Source organism: Panthera pardus, unplaced genomic scaffold, assembly GCF_024362965.1.
Source record: "Panthera pardus isolate Hobbes unplaced genomic scaffold, ASM2436296v1 HiC_scaffold_21, whole genome shotgun sequence".
NCBI classification, from domain to species: domain Eukaryota; kingdom Metazoa; phylum Chordata; class Mammalia; order Carnivora; family Felidae; genus Panthera; species Panthera pardus.
Genome location: NW_026526777.1, coordinates 65,200,071 through 65,222,047, shown reverse-complemented (window position 1 = coordinate 65,222,047; position 21,977 = coordinate 65,200,071). Strand labels below are relative to the sequence as shown.

The window sequence follows — 21,977 nt, the reverse complement described above, 5'->3', positions numbered from 1 at the left end:
CTGGTTCGTAAAGTTCTTGACTCTCTCTGAGACGGTAAGAGGGTGGTTCCTGGCCCATGTAGCGCTTCCTTCACTGTACCATTTCAATACCACCACGACCCTAATGAAATGTCCTTCCCAGAGTTTGCACAGATTAATGACAGTCCACATGGCTCTTACAGGACAAAAGAAAACTAGCCTAAGGGATAAATGCATAGTTCTAGATCTATGTATATGTGGATTTTTTTAATTGCTGTGTATAGTACTGATGAGGGACCATAAGGGAAGCTGAAGGCCAAGGACAAGCTAACGCACGCGCCCCCCCTCCCACCCCCACCCCACGTGGGATATATGTGAGATTCCTCAGGCACTCCTGGCTGCCCAAGAACAAAGGAAAGGACAGAAAACAAATAGTTAAACAGAGTCTCCATCAGTTTACAAATATCTCATCGATAGCCTAATCTCCAGGAACTGCTTACTGTCTTACTGTTACTGCTTTGCCAGAGGGAAAAACAACCTTAGCTTGACAATAGCTAGGCCTCCAGTAATCTGTAAATCCTCTTTAGCATGTGGAAATCCCTTTGAGAAACTTCCTCTTGACTTTACCTCTCCCACCTCCACAGTATATAAGCAGTCACTGTGCACAACCCCAGGGCAGCTCTTCCTGCCCACGCTCTTTTTTGCACCAAAGACGTCTTGAAGAATTCTTTCTTGGCTGTTGGCTCTGAACCCCCACCAACACCCCAAAACCCCATCAGTATTATTATCTTGTATTAAAGACAATTACAATACCATTTGTAGCCTTAGAATTGGAAAACGTGGCTCCATGCTGTGCCTCCTGGTTGACTCTATAGGCCTGGCCTGTGATGATGGCCACTTAGTAAAATGCCTGCAAATAACAATCAGTTGAGACTCAATATTCTTGTGAATTGGAAGCTAACTCCTTGATACAATCCTATATTACCTAGTAACTCCCCCAGAACAGGGATTTGCAACCCCATCCCCACCAGAGAATATCACTAAGCAAAATGGTACAAACCTAAGAATCTCCAGCTTTGCTGGGGTTTTCTTTATACTCTCCTTTTTTCCTCCTTTCTATTTTCAAGGAAGTAAGGGAAGGAGCACCTGGGTGGCTCAGTCGGTTAAGCGTCCGACTTCAGCTCAGGTCATGATCTCGCGGTTCATGAGTTCGAGCCCCGCATCGGGCTCTGTGCTGACAGCTCGGAGCCTGGAGCCCACTTTGGAATCTGTGACTCCTCTCTCTCTGCCCCTCCCCTGCTAATGCTCTGTCTCTGTCACTCAAAAAATAAGTAAACGTTAAAAAAATAAAAAAGAAAGTAAGGGAAGGTGTGAGACTGAGAGTGAGTGGTGGCAGCTGGAGAGAGGTTAGGAAGGAAGTTATTTTTAGGAAGGCTTGGGTGGGAACGAAAACTGGGCGAGTGGAGGCAGGGGCAGTGCAGCCAGGGCACGGCTTGCTCGCCTGGAAAGGGTCGACCAGTTCCCTAGAACCTCCCATTTCTTCTCACATTCTCATAATCCTTCCTCACCAAGTCAGAAGAGGAAGTCAACCCCAATGCCTGGAGGGGAGGTGGGGTGGCAGGAAGGCACTGTCTTGTGCATGTTACCCGCCCCCTCCGTTCTTACAGGAGGAAGATTCGCTCACTATAGAAAATATAGGTGTGCAGGACAGTCTGTTAGGCACCATAGGGATTTCACAAACATGACAGCTGATAGCTGCTCTCTCTTTGCTGAGATAGCTTTTGAGCTGGTCTTTTTTTTTTTTTTTTTTTTTTGGTTTGCGTTTTTTTGTTTGTTTGTCTTCTGTTTTTGTTTTTGTTTTGGTCCCACGTTTACTAAGTTAGTGACCCACAAAACAGCTTTCCCCTTCAAATGATGTATAGTGCACCCTATAACCTTACCATGTCTGTAGTGGTTTTTTATTTGTAATGTGTGACCAGTTCTCAGTTATCCAGAATACCATAGAAGTATGTCATTGGGGAGAGAGAGGAAAAAAAAAGATGTCATTGGGTTAGACCAACGGTGTCCTTCTCTAGGAGGTAAGAGGTAGGTTATATCTCCACGTGAAGATCAAGAGATTGTGAATTTAACTTGACTAAATCTATTTACTAGATTGTTTTATTTCAGTGCCTTGAATGGGTCTTTAAGGCCTTTGAATCCATTGACCTTTAACCGAATATTAACTAGAAACTTAATACTAATCATAAATAGCTCTCTCACAGGGGAGAGAGCTTTGTGTTATATTTGTTCTATCTAATCATAAAACAATGCAAAAAAAAAAGGAAAAACCAAGAATGTAATAAATACTTTTAAAATTAATGTCCACAAACATAGAACCCTCCCTGAATCCTAAGCAACTCTGTACAGAATGAAGGCTTATGTGTATCTCTTTTTAATGCCCTTCTCTTTTAAATGTGAGCGCCCAAAGACTAGGACCCTGTCTTTCGTTATGTTAATTATTTTTTTTAAATGATCACTTGAACAATGAGCAGCACAGTGAGAGAACCAAAGGTCTATCATCCTGAATCTTCTTTCTCCTTTTCTCTGATGTTATTTAGAAATCTCTTCGGGGCGCCTGGGTGGCTCAGTCGGTTGAGCATCCGACTTCGGCTCGGGTCGTGATCTCGCGGTCCGTGAGTTCGAGCCCCGCGTCGGGCTCTGGGCTGATGGCTCAGAGCCTGGAGCCTGCTTCCGATTCTGTGTCTCCCTCTCTCTCTGCCCCTCCCCCATTCATGCTCTGTCTCTCCCTGTCTCAAAAATAAATAAACATTAAAAAAAAAAAAAAAAGAAATCTCTACCGCTGGCGTTGCTGTGGAATATTTATTAGACCTCTGTGCCTCCACATCTTTAACATGGGTATAACATCTTTACCACTTGATTGTACTTATGCTTTGAAATCTTAGGCTGATAACCATGATCTTTTCCTTTAAGAATCACTTATCTAGGGACAGCTGGGTGGCTCAGTCGGTTAAGCATCCGACTCTTGGTTTCAGCTCAGGTCATGATCTCATGGTTGGCAAGTTCCAATCTCACGGTCCGATCTCATGGTCAGCGTCGTCAGCCCGTCGTCGGGCTCTGAGCTGACAGCGTAGAGCCTGCTTGGAATTCTGTCTCCCTCTCTCCCCGCCCCTGCCCCACTCTCACTGGTTCACGATCTCTTTCTCTTTCCCTTTCTCTCTCAAAATAAACACTAAACATTTTTTTATTAAAAACAATCACTTATCTAGTAACAACACAGATAGAATTTAGGATCAGACGTTGATAATGTTAAAGGCAAATTTCATATCCAGTCCAGGGTCTACACATCTATATGCCATAGAAGTCTGTTTGTACTCTTGTCCGTCCAGCCTTGGGCTATCCTAGCAATGAAAGCTTCTTCAACGTCCATAGCAAAACCCTACTACTAAAATATAGTGGACAAAAATAGTATCAGCCACATATAATCCCAGTTTTAAATAGGACTAAGTAAACCTCAGTAGCATTCTTCATTTGTTTTCATTAATAGACTTTATTTTTTAGAGCAAAAAAAAAAAATAAGCAAAAAGTAGAGTTCCCATGTACTGTACCTCTTTTCGGCTCCTCCGCCATTTCCCCCATTATTATTTTTGTTAATATGTATTTATTTTGACAGAGAGAGAGTGCACGAGAGCACAAGGGCAAGCAGGGGAGGGGCAGTGGGGAGAGAGAATCCCAAGCAGGCTCCACACTCATCATGGAGTCCGATTGGAGGTTCAAGCTCACGAACCATGAGATCATAACCTTAGCCAAGATCAAGACTCAGTCACTTAACCAGCTGAGCCAGCCAGGTGCCCCCATTTCCCTCATTATTAACATTTTCTATTCGTGCAATCCTATTCTTTTTATTTTATTATATTTTAAAAATTAGAGACAATGATTGCTTTGGCAAATAAGAACGTAAGGATTCTAGTGATCTAAAGCAATTGGCTTATTAACTGCTTGTTAGCTACCGACAGAGGAAGTACTTTCATACCATTTACACCCAGAAGAAAATCCTTTTATTTGGTAGAAATTCCCATATTTAAATAGCTAATCAGCTAGTTGGGGTATACTTTGCAAACAAACATGATGAGGAAAGCACTAAACTTGTAGCATTAAGGTATAGAGCAAGGTTCTATTCTTAACCCTCCCCCGGGCCAGTGGGCTTGGCCAAATCTCTTAACCTCTGTGGAACTGTGTTGGATTAGAGAAGCCAAAAGAGGCCTTTCAAATTCAATTTTTCATTAATTTATTAACCCCCTGTTCCCCAAATGAGTGGTAGACTATTTCAGGTGGCTCAAAATTTTTTTTTAATTTACACAGATGGGTTTTTAAAACGTGTACTTAAAATCTAGTGCCTCGGGGCGCCTGGGTGGCTCTGTTGATTAAGCCTCCGACTCTTGATTTCAGCTCAGGTCATGATCCCCATGTCGTGAGATCGAGCCCTTCATTGGGCTCTGTGCTGACAATGCAGAGCCTGACTTTAGATTCTGTCTCTCCCTCCACCCACCCCGCCATGTTTACACTCCTTCTTTCTCAAAAATAAATATATAAACACTGGGGCGCCTGGGTGGCTCAGTCAGTTGAGCATCCGACTTCGGCTCAGGTCATGATCTCGCGGTCTGTGAGTTCAAGCCCGCGTAGGGCTCTGTGCTGACAGCTTGGAACCTGGAGCCTGCTTCCGATTCTGTGTCTCCCTCTCTCTCTGCCCCCCACCCCCACTCATTCTCTGTCTCTCTCTTTCTGTCAAAAATAAATAAACATTTTAAAATATATACATATATATAAACATTAAAAAATAAAAGTAAGGGGCCCCTGGGTGGCTCAGTCAGTTGGGCATCCGACTTCGGCTCGGGTCACGATCTCATGGTCCATGAGTTTGAGCCCTGCGTCGGGCCCTGTGCTGACAGCTCGGAGCCTGGAGCCTGCTTCTGATTCTGTGTCTCCCTCTCTCTCTCTGCCCTCCCCCATTCATGCTCTGTCTCTCTGTCTCAAAAATAAATAAACATTTAAAAAATAAAAGTAACAAAATAAAATCTAGTACCTCAAACCCATGATTTCAGAAATATTGCTTAAGATGAAACTACATTTTGAAAATTATTCAATGTATGTCAAGTTAAAGAAAATATGATCTACTTGTACAAGTAACAAGGATATGACAAAAACCAGACATGAAAAGTAACTGAATAAAGTTTGGGAATGCTGGATTAATCAATGAACTAATCCATTCAAAAAACTGTGTCAAACACAGCCTTGTCCCTGAACTCTTCTTTTTAATTTGTATCCTCTAGATAATTTGGCTCAATTAATGAACAGGTAGCTCAGAACTAACAGGGGGAAAACAGTGCAATAAGAAAGGTACTATATTAGAGAAATGCCCCGGGGTGAGGGAGCACTGAACAGAGCAATTAAATGTAATTCCAAAACACCTCCAACATTTCTGGAAATTAGACAAAGTCTACAGGGCGAGTTTGTGAATAGAGAGAAGGACTGATTAAACCTATCTTCAAGTTTTTCAGGCCATAACCATTTCCTCGTATTATACGGCAAGTAATTTGGTGTATTAGCTACAAAGCCATCCTGGTGTTTGAGTTAAGGCATAGCTTTCTCAAGGAAAATGCTGTCATGGTCTAATGGCAGACAGCGCCATCTCCCATGGCACCAACTGAACTGGTCTTCCCTTTGGAAGGAGAGGGGACATTTGACTCTCATTTTTACATGGAGTTTTCTTTCCTCACATCAAGCATCCAAATCATGTGGCTCTTTCTTCAATCTACACGGGGAACATAGAAGTCCAAAAAGACTAATGCATGTTATTAATCTTTGTAACCCGCATACCTTTGCCCAATGTCTGAAACAAATACTTGCTGGTTAGTTACAAATCTAGGTAAGTTATGAATAAACCAAGATCTGCTTCTGCTAAGGGCACACTGAAGACACCAATCATTTCAGGGCCCCTGGGTGGCTCAGTCAGTTAAGCGTCTGACTCTTGATTTTGGCTCAGGTCATGATCTCATGGTCTTGAGATCGAGCCCCATGTCGGGCTCCATGCTAAGCTCGAGCCTGCTTGGGATCCTCTCTGTTCCTCTCTCTCTCTGCCCCTCCCCAGCTCGTGCACCCACGTACACTCTGTCTCAGAAATAAACAAGTTTATTTATTTTTGAGAGAGAGCACAAGAAGGGAAGGGGCAATGGGAGAGGGAGAGACAGAATCTGAAGCAGGCTTCAGGCTCTGAGCTGTCAGCACAGAGGCCGACGCGGGGCTCGAATTCATGAACTGTGAGATCGTGACCTGATCCGAAGTCAGATGCTTAACGGACTGAGCCACCCAGGAGCCCCAATAAACATTTTTTAAAGAAGATAGCATCATTTCAGGGTGCCTGGGCAGCTCAGTCAGTTGAGCATCCAACCTCGGCTCAGGTCACGATCTCACAGTTCATGCGTTGGAGCCCCACGTCAGGCTCTGTGCTGACAGCTCGGTGCCTGGAACCTGCTTCAGATTCTGTCTCTGTCTCTCTGCCCCTTCCCTGCTCACGCTCTGTCTGTCTGTCTCTCTCTCTCTCAAATATAAATGAACATTAAAAAAAATTAAAGAAGATAACAATGATTTCAAATTTTTTCATGTTTCTTTTTTTTTTTTTTTTTTTTTTTTTAGATTTTCCATGTCCTACGCATATATATCAGAACGCAGAGAATTTTTTTCTCCACCAGGAGTTACATGACAGTGCTGTAGCCTGTAGCCCCTTCAGAGAGCTGGCAGGAGGCATCTCATTTGAATAACTGTTTCTGTGGTGTGAAAATCTTGCCACTGAAGATATCTGCTATTTCAGGCAATGTCCTGTATTCCCAGTTTCATTCAATAGTGTGCTATTCAAGTTTGGATAGTCTTTATTGATGAGTGTTTATCGCTTCTTAGGCCAAAAAGTGAAATCTTCTTTTTTTTTTCCTTTAGCTCTTGGGGAAAAAAAAATCCGTCCTTGATTGTAGTAATCGGCTTATCTTCGGTACTTAGTAATATCTATCTGCTCTGTTACTTTTTGTAAAATAATAACTAATATTGCAAGTCCTATGCGCTCAGCCTGAAATTACATATAGGACATTAACCCTCACAATGACCCTATGAGGTATACACTGTGATTATTTCCTCTTGACACTCTAAGGAACGGTGACCTGGAGAAGTGAGAGTCCTTACCCAAAGACCTAAAGTTGACCAAAGTGAGTTACGAACTCAGGTAGTCTGACTCCGAAACCTATAGTATTAGTCACTCTCCTATGTTTTTGTCCCCAGTTCTCCTTTTTTGCATCATGTTTTACAAATAAACCTCTTTCAGACTTCTTTTAAGGAAAACGGTTATTGTTCCTTAATTCACAAATCAATATTATGATATGTCCTTCTGTAAATTTTTTTACATTCTTTATATGGTACCTCCCCCCCCAAAAAAGACATCTCTCAAATGTACCTTTACGTTTGATTTTTTATGGTACAGGTTGCTCGATGCGACGTTCTATTTCAAGTTATAATACACACCCAGCTGTCATTCTCTTTTTGCCGTTCATGAAATAAGATTATGTGACTTAGGGACACATGGTTTGTGGCTTCTTCCCTAAATAATCAGGCACACAGCTGGGACACTCTAGCAACTAAAAAAAAATGAATTGTGTGCTCTAAACACTTCTCAAGTAGGGACTAAAGGAGAATTGAAGCAGGACGCCTGGGTGGCTCAGTTGGTTGAGCCTCTGACTTGGCTCAGGTCATGATCTCGCGATGTGTGAATTCCAGCCCCGCATCGGGCTCTGTGATGATAGCTCAGAGCCCGGAGTCTGCTTCAGATCCTCGGTCTCCCTCTCTCTCCCCTCCCCTGCTCATGTTCTCACTCTGTCTCAACAATAAATATTTTTTTTAATAAATTTTAAAATAAAAGGAAATAATAATAATAGTAAAGGAGAACCAAAACTCCAGCCTTTTCCTGAAAGCCATTTGTGGTTCTGGGGAAGGAGTCCTTGGCACCGCAATTGGAATTTTTATCTGGCATGCCACCTCCCGGGGTTTCAAATGACAGTGACAGAGTATTAACCCAACTTTCTATGTCTGCCACTGTAAATTTGCTGGACACAGAGGGAATCGTTTTGACCGTGGCTTCTGTGTCCCATCCTTTCTAGATATTGACCAGTCTGGCCACGTGTGCCCCTACCCTCTCTCCCTCTCTCTGTCTCCCTCTCTCTCTCTCTTCCCCTCCCCACTCTCTCTCTCTCTCAAATTAAATAAACTTAAAAAAAAGATCTTATAGAAATGCATACTGTTGTAGCTCATCTCGTATGTGTTGTTAAGTACCAAAGCCTCAACATGAACAGGTTTGTAAATGACACAACTATAGAGAAATAAATGGGAACGTGTCATCTTCGTTTCCTTGCATAGGTGTATGTACGTGCACCTGTGCACGTGTGTGTATTTTCTGCTGTAGAGGAGGGATAGACCGAATCTGAAACGGAGGTGGACGATTTCAGACAAACGCATAATCAACTGATGCAAGGTCTCCTTTCCTGTTGAACCGCCGTCACTGTTTTCGGTGACTTGGTGGCATTAGATTGGATTTCTGCTCCTGCTATGTTTAGAATCTATTTTTAACGCGGCCAACTGATTTACTATGGAAGCATGTGAGTGCTGCTATTTTTAAATATATAATAGTTGTCCCTAGAACCCATCAAGCCCTGCAGAAGACCATTGTGTGCCTACCCCACCGCACTGCACGTGTTCCAGGATGCAAGACAACGATTAAAAAAAAAAAAAAATTAACTGAGTTCCTGCCGCATGACGGGCAACAGGTTGTGCGCTTTCAAATACTCAAAAACAAAAAACAAAAAACAAATCCTTGTGTTGCTAGAGACTTCTCGCCTTACCAAGCACATGGTTAACACTACGTGTCATTATAAAGCTGCGTACCGAGTAGGGTAAGCACGGGTATTAATGCCGATCAGTCCTGAGTTCCGGTCCTATCTTTGCCACTTGTTAGCTGTGAGAACCGGGGCAAATTCTCTAGCCTGAGCTTCAGCTTTTTCATTTGCAACATGAGAAAACACCACTTCCCTGCAGGCTGTTGTGAAGAAAAACCGGGTCGGTGGTGGTGTCTCGGGCACTTCCATAGCTTCTGGCACAAAACGGCAGCGCAGTAAAAGGTGGTTATCGTTCTTCTTTATTATTCTGACTTTCTTCTTGTCCTAGAAGGGAAAAGGTCAAAGGGCTTGGTAGACACATCAGTTAAGTGATCTCTGGGCGGCTCAGTTGCAATCTGAGTGGCTGGGAGGTGCTACAGCAACCCCACTTGGCATTTTAACAACCCCCAGACCTTTCAGTTGGGGCCTTTGGCCCCTGGGAGTCCTCAGACGTCTGCTGGGAACCTCAGGAGTCCTGGTAACTATTTAACAGAGTATTAGCTTTGAGCGGGTGTGTCCCAGCCTGCGTGGTCTCAGGACAGCTTATAAGGAAGCAGCGACATATACCTACACCTACAGGGGCAATCCTGGCCTCCTGCGTCTACACCCCGCTGGCGCTGGGTTAAAACCGCTTGGCAAAGATTTCAGAATCCCTGTCATGTCCTCTGGGAGACGGGGTGCTCTCTGGATCGAGCGCCCGTGGAGCTTTTCTGGGCGGTCTGAGGTCACACCCTGCGACCCTGAGTTCCCCCTCGACGACAGCAGAGATAACAGCCTTGGTCTGCCTGCCTACTGCTGTTCAAGGGACTCCTTACGAGTGGCCTCCTGTGCGGTCTGCTAGTGGACTGGCCTGTTAGGAGACACTGACGTAGTCGCTCTAGTTTGAGGGAGGAATTAGGAGACCCCGGCTGCTGAGGTTAACCAGGAGGGAGGGAAGAGGTCTTACATGTACCAAGAACCTACCACGGTGCCAGGAACTTCACAAGGGAGACAATACCATTACACCAGGTAAACGAGGAAGAAGATTTTCCTTCTGCTCTGTTTGCTCAGCATTAAATCTCTATTAGTTTAAAAGCAAATTCTTTGGGGGCGCCTGGCTGGCTGAGTCGGTGGAACATGGGACTCTTGAGCTCCAGGTTGTGAGTCTGAGACCCACGTTGGGTGTAGGGATTACTTAAAAATAAAATCTTTGGGGCGCCAGGTGGCCTGGTTGGTTAAGCATGTGACTCCGGCTCAGAGCGTGATTTCAAGGTTGGCGGGTTCGAGCCCCGCGTCGGGCTCTGGGCCGACAGCTCGGAGCCCGGGGCCTGCTTCGGATTCTGTGTCTCCCTCTCTCTCTGCCCCTCCCCCGCTCATGCTCTGTCTCTTTCTCTCTCTCTCAAAAATAAACAAATGTTAAAAATGTTTAATAGAATAATAAAATCTTTAAAAAATAAAATAAAAATAAAAGTAGACTCTCTTATATGATGATTTCAAGAAACAAAGCATTTCCTTCTGGTCATCTCAACAAACCGAAAAAATGATGAGTCCTCTCACACTAAATATCCACTGTACTTATAAGAATACTTGCTGGATGTAATTTTGATTGTTTGGTCCTAGTGCTTTGCAGGTCTTTACGGACTTTCTCAAGCAGTTATTATATCCTTGGGTATTTATTCACTCCTTAAGCGCAAGGATTTGGGTTTTCATTTTCCTGGCATTTGCCAAATCAGCTAATACGGGGCTCTGTCAGAGCGTCTGTATCACAGCAGTAGCTGAGGCAAAGAATATTTCCATGATGCTGGCTCATACCTAAAGACGGAAACATTTTCTAAACAAGTATTTTTGCATGAAATTTCACAAACCGAAGGGCTCTCATTTTGTGTTATAAAGCTCTATGATCTAAGTCATCCTTGGAGATAGTTGATTTTTTTCGGATTTAATTTTTTTTTTTTATTTTTTAACATTTATTCATTTTTGAGAGACAGAGCATGAGCAGGCGGGGGGCAGAGAGAGAGGAGACACAGAATCCGAAGCAGGCTCCAGGCTCCGAGCTGTCAGCACAGAGCCCGACGCGGGGCTCGAACCCACAAACCGCAAGATCATGACCTGAGCCGAAGCCTGATGCTTAGCTGACTGAGCCATCCAGGCACCCCAAGATATTATTTTTAAGTAACCTCTACACCCAATGTGGGGCTTAAACTCACAACCACAAGGCCAAGAATTGTATGCCCCACCGACTGAGCTAGCCAGACTCCCGGGGATGGTTTTAATCTCTCTCTGTTGTGCACAATTTTCTTTGTAAAACTCTTATTTTATTTGCCTCAAACAGGCAGTCAGGATTTATGCAAATTGTTGACTGTTCAGAGAATACAATCTTGTTAGCAAAAATCAAATATATAACCATAAAAATGTCTTCTATATAAAAGTTATACAGTTGTCCAAAATATTTTGAAAACACAGATCTTGATACTTCAACATCTAAATTGAGCATACTATCCTGTTCCTTATACTTTAGAAGTGTCCGTGTTTAGGGGCACCTGGGTGGCTCAGTCGGTTGAGCTTCAGACATCAGCCCAGGTCATGATCGATCTTGAGGTCCGTGAGTTCAAGCCCCGTGTCAGGCTCTGTGCTGACAGCTTAGAGCCCGGAAACTGCTTTGGATTCTGTGTCTCCCTCTCTGCTCCTCCCTCGCTCACACTCTGCCTGTCTTTCTCTCTCAAAAATAAACATTAAAAAAAAATTTTAAGCTGTCCGCATTTAAAAATTCGATGTGGGGCGCCTGGGTGGCGCAGTCGGTTAAGCGTCCGACTTCAGCCAGGTCATGATCTCGCGGTCCGTGAGTTCGAGCCCCGCGTCGGGCTCTGGGCTGATGGCTCAGGGCCTGGAGCCTGCTTCCGATTCTGTGTCTCCCTCTCTCTCTGACCCTCCCCCGTTCATGCTATGTCTCTCTCTGTCCCAAAAATAAATTAAAAAAACGTTGAAAAAAATAAATAAATAAAAATAAAAATAAAAATTCGATGTTTTCAGTAAAGTTTTTGCAAATGGGTCAGGCATCTTTTTAGAGACAATTTATTGTTAATTGGAATGGCTGGGAGGCAGTGTTTAGAAGTTATAAAGTAAATCTATTTTAATGTGGTTCATTTAACTGGTTTAACTCATATACATTATCAGACTTTAATGGGACTTTTCAGGGAATTTAGTTTGGTTTCTTTGTTATCAAGCTTTGAGATTTTACAAAAAGAAGCTTTCAGTGAAAAGGATAAGGTTATTTAAAATTCTTTTTCCACTACTTACAAAGGATTAACTATTTTTTTGAATCAGTAATATATGCCTGCAGTACAAAATTCAAAAGGTACACAAAGACTGTATAATGAAAAGAAAGTCTCCCTCCTCCCTGCCTTCCACCAGCCTAAAATCCCTCTCTAGATATAGTTACCAGGTTTTTTTGTTTGTGTTCTTTTTCAAAGCCTCATGCAAATATTTGTATTATTTAATTAATGTCTTGTTACCTTCCTTTTAGAATAACCAGGGAAATGTCATGGCATATAATCCTTCCAAAATCCTATACAAAGTCCTTATTTTACATGCGAAACCCAGAGAAAATAAAATTTGCTTCTTCTCTCTGAGCCTTGGGAAGGTCTTCTACTGCATAGTAATACAGAAATAATAGTGGTTCAAACCTTGCCACAGATTAGGAGAGAAATAACCACATGACCGTATTGTATATTTTAACTAAGTAGGAAACCAGTTCACTGAAGTTAAAGATCATAGTAAAACTTTAAAAATTATTTGATAATCATTTTTGTCTATGCTGTAAATCAGAATTCTCTGATTTACAAATCCCTGAATCAAAGCTTTCCTGATAAAAAAATTTTTTTAATATTTATTTATTTGTGTGAGAGAGAGACAGACAGACAGACAGACGGAGCACGAGCAGGGGAGGGGCGGAGAGAAAGGGAGACACAGATTCCAAAGCAGGCTTCAGACTCTGAGCTGTCATCACAGAGCCCGACGCAGGGCTCGAACTCACAAACCATGAGATCATGACCTGAGCCGAAGTAGGATGCTTAACCAACCGAGCCACCCACGCGCCCCCTTTTCCTGAATTTAGATAGGATTTGAAAAAAATCGGATTTCCCCTCCCTGGAAATCCTTCTCTTCCTATGATTTTTTTCACACACCACATTCAAAAGAGTAGTGCGTACTAGATGCTTTCAATATATTATATCTCATCCTCATAACAACCTTGCAAGTTTGGCTTTGTTTCCCTTTTTTGAGATGAGGCAACCGAGGCTCTGAGAACCGGCGCACCCTGCCAACGATTCATCGCAGTAAGCGCAAACCTGGGGCGCACACCTCGCTCTAACGACCCAAGTCATGGACCACAACATCGTTCGAAACACAGAATCTCCTGGTCTCCGAGTCTCCTTGCTTGACAGCATGGATCTCATTTCATCAAGGTATGTGCCAGAAACCTGAAGACACATTCGTAAACAAATTATCGTCGGGGAAACTAGGTGGAAATAGATTTAGGTAAAGTGATAATGGATACAATCATGGTAACCTTCAAAGGGTGGATTAGCGGCCAATGTATTCCTGGGAGTATGTGCAATAGAGCTCTATCCTTGGCCCTGTTCCGATCAACATCTTATTAATGCTTGGGACGAGAGCGGCAATGGTAATATAATAGAACGTGTAAACACCTACTGAATAAATGAATGAATGAATATTTGTACTATGCTGATCATATCTTTAGCTGTCACAAAGTTTCAAGTCACAATAATTATATCAAACAGGTAATTTCAGATTAAATTTTTTTAATGTTTATTTTTGAAAGAGATAGAGATGAGCGGGGGAGGGGCAGAGAGAGGGAGACCCAGAATCAGAAGCGGGCTCCAGGCTCCGAGCTCTCAGCACAGAGACTGCCATGGGGCTCGAACCCATGAACTTCAAGATCATGACCTGAGCTGAAATCGGACGCTTCACCGACTAAACCACCCAGACGCCCTGGTAATTTAAGATTAAAGTATCATAACAGGGAAATATGATAGGTCAAGGCTCAAACAATAAAATTTGATATGGATGAATGTTAAATCCTAGACTCAGACTTCCATGATCAATTTTACAATGAGAGGATATGGGCATTAAGAAGTGTGGAAGGAAGGAAGGAAGAGAAGAGGAGAAGAGAGGAGAGGAGGGGAGGGGAGGGGAAAGGAGAAGAGAGGAGAGGAGGGGAGGGGAGAAGAGAAGGGAGGAAGGAAGGAAGGAAGGAAGGAAGGAAGGAAGGAAGGAAGGAAAAGGAAGGAAGGAAGGAAGTTTGGCTTGTACTTTCATGGCTAAAACTATCAAAATGAGGCTAATCATATGATTCAGCTTGTGAAGGAAATTAATAGACAATTAGGGAACAATGTAAGGGAGGGTATTTCTTGTGTTTGCCCTACAGTAGTCAAACTCCATCTGGAATAGGTTTCAAACTCTGGGTCCCTCAAGTTAACAGGAACAGTAGGGATCTGAAAAGAATCCATAGGAAGGTGACCAGGGTGCTGAGAAGAATTAAGCCCGTGACACATGAAGAATAGTGATGGAACCAGGGATTTTAGGCCAGAGACAAATAATGCGGGGAAGTCAAGTTCGAGAACCTGAACAGTGTATGGGAAAGAAATCAGATTTACAGGCTAATGCTGGACCACAGAGTCACAATGTGAAGAATCCTTCTGAAGCTTGAATCACAGATTATCACTTACACACATTATCTGAGTGAGAACGTAACATAGAGTTATTGATCTGGAACCTAACCTAGTGGTTTTCAGGGTATAGACTCAAGCCCAGCAGCACCAGCATTGTCCACAATCCTGCCAGAAATAGAAAGCTTTTGGACCCCTTCCCAGATCTACAGAATCAGAAACTGTGGAGGTGGGGCCCCACGTTCCGTGGTTCAACAAGCCCTCCAGGTGATTCTGACCGCATGCCACAAGGTGACAACCATCACAGGTCATCAGATGTGGCTGTTTGGCCGAAACCCTTGACTGCGGTTATGTTTGAAAACCTTCCTTCTCCTCTGTGTGATTCCTATTCACCTGTCCTTTGAACAGATCTCATCAGTAATCCAATTCATTCTGGGCAATGGATATTTGTTAGGGTTTTTGGCTACACGGTTTCCAATTAGGATTGATCTCCCATTTTGTAAGTGGTAAGGGAAGACCAGGGATTCCACTACAGATGCCGAAGCATCCAGATACCCCCTCTTCCAAAACTCTGAGAGCAGGAAGTGGATGTGTGAACCAAGATGGTAAATTAGTTGCCCCCGCCCAGAACTCTGAATCTTGAGCAAGTGACGCGAAGGTAGAGAGATGGTGGAGAACCATCCATTGAGCAAGGTCTAGGGACAGAAGGTGGCAGGAACGTCTGATGCTGGTGGTAGGCCTCCCATCCAACAGGATCCTATGGGGTGACTTTGGTTATGGGTGCTTCTGCCTAGCTTCCTGATACTTCTATCCTTTTTCTGAGCCTGGTTCTCTGGCTTACCTAGAGATTCTATAATCCATCCTATATCCTTTTAATGCAGTACTTTTTAAAAAAATTTTTAATGTTTATTTATTTTTGAGAGAGAGAGACAGCGTGAGCAGGAGAAGGGCAGAGAGAGAGAGAGGGAGACCCAGAATCCGAAGGAGGCTCCAGGATCCGAGCTGTCAGCACAGAGCCCGACACGGGGCTTAAACCCACGAACCGCGAGATCATGACCTGAGCCGAAGTTGGACGCTTAACCAACTGAGCCACCCTGGTGCCCCTAACGCAATACTTTTTTTCATAAGGTGGGCAGAGTTCATGTCTGTGGCTTGCAACCAAGAACCCGAAGGGTATGTACCTACTCATTCCCAACACGTTCCATAGTCAGGGAGGCCCTTGGGTTGTTTTCTCTGCTTTAGACAATGACAAAAATAGGCAATCAATGCTGGCCAACACAAGCAAGAGCAGAAAAAATGGTTGAAGCTAGTGGCTGGACTTTGGAGTTTTTATGCCCCATGACAGGGCGTCTTTAGGAGAGATGCCAACATTGCTTGATTTTGTAGGAACTTTTATTAAATTACCAATGGCTATACCACCCTAATATGAAATCTCGCCAAAGAAACTGAACCTGAATCTAATGAAGCTTCTAGAGCTAGCGTTCATTGACAGGAAATGGGGGGCGGGGGGGGGGGGAAGGAGGGAGAGAGCAGGAGAGGCAATGGGACAAGGAGTTAAATGCCAGGAGACGGAAGCCAACAGGCAAATCCCAAATGTGGGACGTTGTACCAGACAGACTAGACCAGCGTCTTCCATCTGTCAATGGCATTGAAAAAAGAGTCACGGAGGAAGGAAGGAGATCACTCTTAACCGAAAGAAACTGAAGAGCTATAACCCCCAGATGTAATGTGTGCATCTTGCTTGGAGTTTGGTTCAAGCAAACCAATTGGGACATAGGATGTCTTCTTATAAGTACCTCTAAGTACACTTACGATAAAAATATAAAAAAGTTTCCAGTCAGGTCATGATCTCATGGTTGGTGAGTTTGAGGCCCGCATCAGGCTCTGAGCTGACAGCGCGGAGCCTGCTTGGGATTCTCTCTCTCTCTCTCTCTCTCTCTCTCTCCCTCTCTCTCTGCCCCTCCCCCACTCATGCTCGCTCTCTCTCTCTCAGAATAAATAAATAAACTAAAAAAATTGAAAAAAAAGAACATGTGTATTAATGAACCAACCATAGGTGCATTGAGATAGGAAGAGAGCCAGACTACATCTCTTTTTTAAAAAATTTATCATCTTAACCTTTAAGTGTGCAGTTCAGTAGTGTTATGTTCGCATTATTGTGCAACAGATCTCCCAAACTTCTGCACCTTGTAGAAATGAAACTCTATAATCATGAAACAACTGCTCTTCTCCACCCCCCCTGACCCCCGCCCGCCACCGTCTCCCCCTCCAGCCCCTGGAAACCACCATTCCACTTTCTGTTCCCATGGGTGTGACTACTTTTGACACCTCATACGAGTGGAGTCATAGAGTACTTGTCATTGTGTGACTGGCTTATTTCACTTAGCATGATGTCTCAAGGTTTATCCATGTTATAGCATGTGACGGGATTTCCCTCCTTTTTAAGGCTAAGTAATATCCCCTACGTTGAGGCTAAATCCCCTACATTACAGGCTAAATAATATGCTAATTTCGTGTGTTCATCCATTAGTGGACATTTGGGTTGCTTCCGCCTCTTGGCCGTTGCGAATAATGCTGCTATGAACGTGGAGTGGAAATACTTCTTTGAGACCCTGCTTTTGAGGCTTGTGGATATATACTTAGAAGTGGGATTCCTGGATATGGTCATTTTATTTGTAATTTTTCAAAGAACCGTTGTATTGTCTTTCATGCTGGTTGCACCAGTTCACAACCCCACCAACACTGCACAGGGATCCAATTTTCCATATCCCCCAACGCTTACAATTTTCTAATTTTTTGATGGTAGCCATTACAGTGAGTAGAGTTGATATCTCATTGTGGTTTTGACTTACAACTCTCTGACGATTAGTGGTGTTGACCACCTTCTCGTGTGCTTGTTGGCTAGTTGTATATCACCTTTGCAGAAATGTCTATTCAAGCCTATTGCCCATTTTTTATTTATTTTGACAGAGAGCGCGAGCACGCAAGCAGGGAAGGGGGCAGAGAGAGGGAGAGAGAGAATCGCAAGTAGGTTACTCGCTGGCAGCGCAGAGCCCGACAAGGGGCTCAGTCTCACAAACTGTGAGATCGTGACCTGAATGAGACAAAATCAAGAGTGGGACGCTTAACCGGCTGAGCCACCCGGGCACCCTGCCATTGCCCGTTTTTAAATCGAATTACTCGATTTTTTTTGTGGTTTAGTTGTAGGAGTCCTTCATATATTCTGAATATTAGCCCCTTATCTGCTATATGACCTGCAAGTATTTTCTCCCATTCGGTAGGCTGCCTTTTTCACCCCATTGATTTTGTCCTCCGATGCACAGAAATTTTTAAGTCCGATGTCATCTAATTTGTTAATTTGTGCTATTGTTGGCCTCTGCTTGTGTCATCCAAGAAATCATTGCCAAACCTAGTGTCTTCAAGTTTTCCCAAATGCCTTCGTCGAGTTTAGTTTGGGGGTCTTTATTCCATTTTTATTTAATTACTGTATGGAGAATGAGATAAGATTCCAAGTTCATTCGTTCCTCGATGGACACCCAAAGTTTCCCAACACCAGTTGTTGAAGAGAATGTCCTTTCCCCATTTGACCATATATGTAAGCATTTATTTCTGGGCTCTATGTTCTATTCCGTTGGCCTCTATGTTTGTCCTTAGGCCAGTACCGCACTGTTTTGAAGTGTACTATGTAGCTTTGTAATGTGTTTTGAAATGAGGAAGTTGAGTCCTCCAAAATTTTGTTCTTCTCTTTCAAAATTGTTTGGACTATTCAGAGTCCCTTGGGATTCCATACAAATTTTAGGATTTTCTCTATTTCTGGGAAAAAAAGTCATTGAGATTTTGAGTGGGATTTGCATTGAATCTCTAGATTTCTTTGGGTAATACTGACATCTTAACACTGTGATACTCCTAAATATTTTAATCTTTTTGAGGCTACTGTAAATAGATTGTTTTTCATTTCCTTTTTTGATTCATTGTTCATTGTTAGTGTATAGAAACATCCCATTAAAAAAATAATACCAATATACTGGGGCACCTGAGTGTGTAAGTCGGTGAAGGGTCCAACTCTTGATAGTGGCTCAGGTCATGATCTCACAGTTCATGGGACCAAGCCCCAAGTTGGGTTCCGTGTGCTGTGTGCTGACAGCATGGAGCCTGCTTGGGATTCTCTCTCTCTCTCTCTCTCTCTCTCTCTCTGCCCCCCCCCGACACTTGCTCTCTTTTCTTTCTCTCTCTCAAAATAAATAAACTTAAAAAAAATAGTAATATGCCCTTCTGTTCAGGAATTCTCATATTCCTAAGATTTTGGGTTTTTTGCCGATGCTTCTGAGGAATTATTTTATGGGCTTCCCATGCTTCTGAAATAAGCGAAGGATGTTGTGAAAATCAGAATGTCAGTAACATATGTGTTTGCCTGAAAGGCTGAGCAAGCTTGGGAGCACCTGTCTGATGTGGCCCAACTTGTCTCTTTACCTGCAATTAGAGAAACCCGTAAGACAGTTGACATTTTGGAAAGTAACTTGTTTGCACAGCCCGAAGAACAGAGAGGCATTGACGGGTCCCTTGAGGATTATTCAGCTCCAGATATTTGAAAGGAAGTGTTAACCTTATATCAGCTAGGACTCTTTCAGTTGTGCTTGACAGAAAACCCTTCATAAACAGCCTCAAGCAGAAGAGAGGACACACATAACTCAAATGTCTATAGGTAGAGCTGGGTTTTGGCTTTGCTTGGTCCAGGAGTTGAAATAATGTTACCGCACTCCAGTACCAGCCTCAGACCAGAGCAAGAGGGCCCCTACTTTGCCCTCCGTGCCGAAGGGCCTGGATGTCCTAAATCTGGAAAAGGAAAAAAAAAAATCACACTCAGTCTCTCAAGGAAGTTTTCAGACTTTGGTAAATGCTGAGTGGAAGGGAACCACCGGACAGGGAGGCAGTCCCGTCCTCAGGACAGAAACCCCCTAAGCTGAGTGAGACATGGGGAAGAGAAGAGTCCGGCCCCTGGCCCTGGGAAACCAGACAAAACGCTTCTGGTGCTTTACGCTGGCTGCCCCAAGTGTAGGTGTCTAGACCTGTGCATGTCCACACGTGGCTATTGAACATTTCAAATGCAGCCATTCCAAACTGAGGTGTGAGCAGAAAATACACCCTGGAATCTGAATACAGATACAAAGGATACAGATACAGAATCTGAATACAGATACAAAGGAACCGTGTAAAATACCTCGTTAATACACGTTTACATTGATTACATGCCGAGATGTAATATTCCACGTAATATTTTCACCTGTTTCTTTTCACTTTTTATAACGGGGCTGCTAAATTTTGGTTAATCACCTGCGTGGTTTGTGCTATATTCCCATTGGATGGCTCTGACTCAAAGCGAACCAACCTCCCCAGAAAACGCCAGACCCTCCCTCCACTCTGCTCCGGCAGCTTCTGGAAGCCCTTGGAACTACTTGGAATATTACGGTGTGGGGTGGAGGGAGGGAACCCGCCTGCCCCAGCTTCCTGGGGCGTTGATGGGTCAGTTCCCTTCCTGGGAGTCTGCCCAGTGCTACCTGGAGTCCTGGTCTTGCCTGGCCTGGCCGGCACCCTTCCCCTGGTGGCAAATGCCGCATCACTGATGGGGCATCTCTGGAACTTCCGTTAGGTTTATGGGGGCAATCCCAGGGATGAGCGCGCTCAGAATGACACTATCCCATTGCCCATGGGGTCATACGGTGGAGGAAGAGCTCTCTGTGAGGGAACAGCCATGGCGCCTGGAGAGGCAGAATGGAATCACAGGGCTGTAGAGAGACCTTCACAAATTCAGAGCTTCTTTTTTTTTTGTTAATACATTTTTTTTCAGTGTTTATTTATTTTTGAGAGACAGAGAGAGACGGAGCACGAGCAGGGCAGGGGCAGAGAGAGAGGGAGACGCAGAATCCGAAGCCGGCTCCAGGCTCCGAGCCGTCGGCACAGAGCCCGACGCGGGGCTCGAACCCGCGATCCATGAGATCATAACCTGAGCCGAAGTTGGACACTTGACTGAGCCACCCAGGTGCCCTCCAAATTCCGAGCTTCTGGGTGACACTTTTTCTTTCTCTTCGGCCACCGTGTTTTCGCAATATGAGAACTAGGCCAAACACACCTGGGATATCCGGCGCTTCCGTCAAGGCCGCTCAAGCTCCGTGCGGCATAGGCCAGTGCGCACGTACGGGGGCCACACGCGGCAGACGCGGCTGCTTCCCTACGTCCAGTCTGCACCGCAGTGCTCGTTTTTTCATCCCATTGGTTGATATGCTACTTACACTACTTTTCCCGGTGGTCCCTTTCCGACCCGTCGGCCGACGAAGAAGCTGACCTTGTTCCTCAGTGCGTAGGTCCCTTCTCTAGCATTCTGGGCACAGCGGACACGCGATTACCCTTGACCATCAGTGGACTCTCTTCTCACCAGACTCCTCTGGAAATTGAGGTCTCTGTGCGTGACTCAGGCCAATCCTCTCCTCACTTCCAGGCCGCCTCTAGCCACGAGCTCACCGTAAGCACTGTCACCGGCTTGTGAAAGGCGCAAGGCAACATACGGTCACGAATAAAGCAACATTCTGTGTTGGATTAAGAACCAAACGAAACCAAAACCAACTTTCAACAGTCTCTGTAGAGGGGCGCCTGGGTGGCTCAGTCAGTTGGGCGTCCGACTTCGGCTCAGGTCAGGATCTCACTGTCCGTGAGTTCGAGCCCCGTGTCGGGCTCTGTGCTGACAGCTCGGAGCCTGGAGCCTGCTTCGGACTCTGTGTCTCCCTCTCTTTCTCTGCCTTCCCCTGCTCTCTGTCTCTCAAACATGAGTAAATATTAAAGAAAAACAATTTTTCTTTTAAAATTTTTTTAATGTTTATTCATGTTTGAGAGACAGAGCGTGAGCGGGGAAGGGGCAGAGAGAGAGGGAGACGCAGACTCCGAAGCAGGCTCCAGGCTCCGAGCTGCCAGCACAGAGCCCGACGCGGGGCCTGAACTCACCAACTGCTAGATCCTGACCTGAGCTGAAGTTGAACGCTCAACCGACTGAGCCACCCAGGCGCCCCAAGAAAAAATTTTAATAAATAGATAAGTAAACAAATAAACATTAAAGCAAAAAAATTTTTTTAAGTTAAAAAAACCCAAAACATCCTGGTAAACAAGCCAGGTTTACCCGGAAGTACATGGATTCCAAACCCCTGTCCTGCAGCCCCGGGGTGGCTGGTTGACCCGCCCTCCGTGACTGTCTGAGAGCTACCCTTGCCTTTGTGGGACGGGGCTCAGATCTCCTTCCAAAATGCGTTTCTGGCCACCCGTGCTGGGCCCTCCCATGACTACCGCCCACAGGCCTCTGCTGTGTCCCTGCACCAAGCGGTCAGCCTCCCGATGGGCCCCT

The 21,977-nt window shown here is 44.4% G+C and overlaps 1 long non-coding RNA gene across 1 annotated transcript; it reads right to left on the bottom strand.

Moving 5' to 3' along the window:
• Positions 1 to 19,087: 19,087 nt before the first annotated feature.
• Positions 19,088 to 21,124, bottom strand: LOC128778871 (uncharacterized). The gene is made up of 2 exons (XR_008424710.1): positions 20,878 to 21,124; positions 19,088 to 19,423 (listed from the first exon to the last, which is right to left on the bottom strand). It is a non-coding gene; the product is annotated as an uncharacterized LOC128778871 (long non-coding RNA).
• Between the last annotated feature and the right edge of the window lie 853 nt (positions 21,125 to 21,977).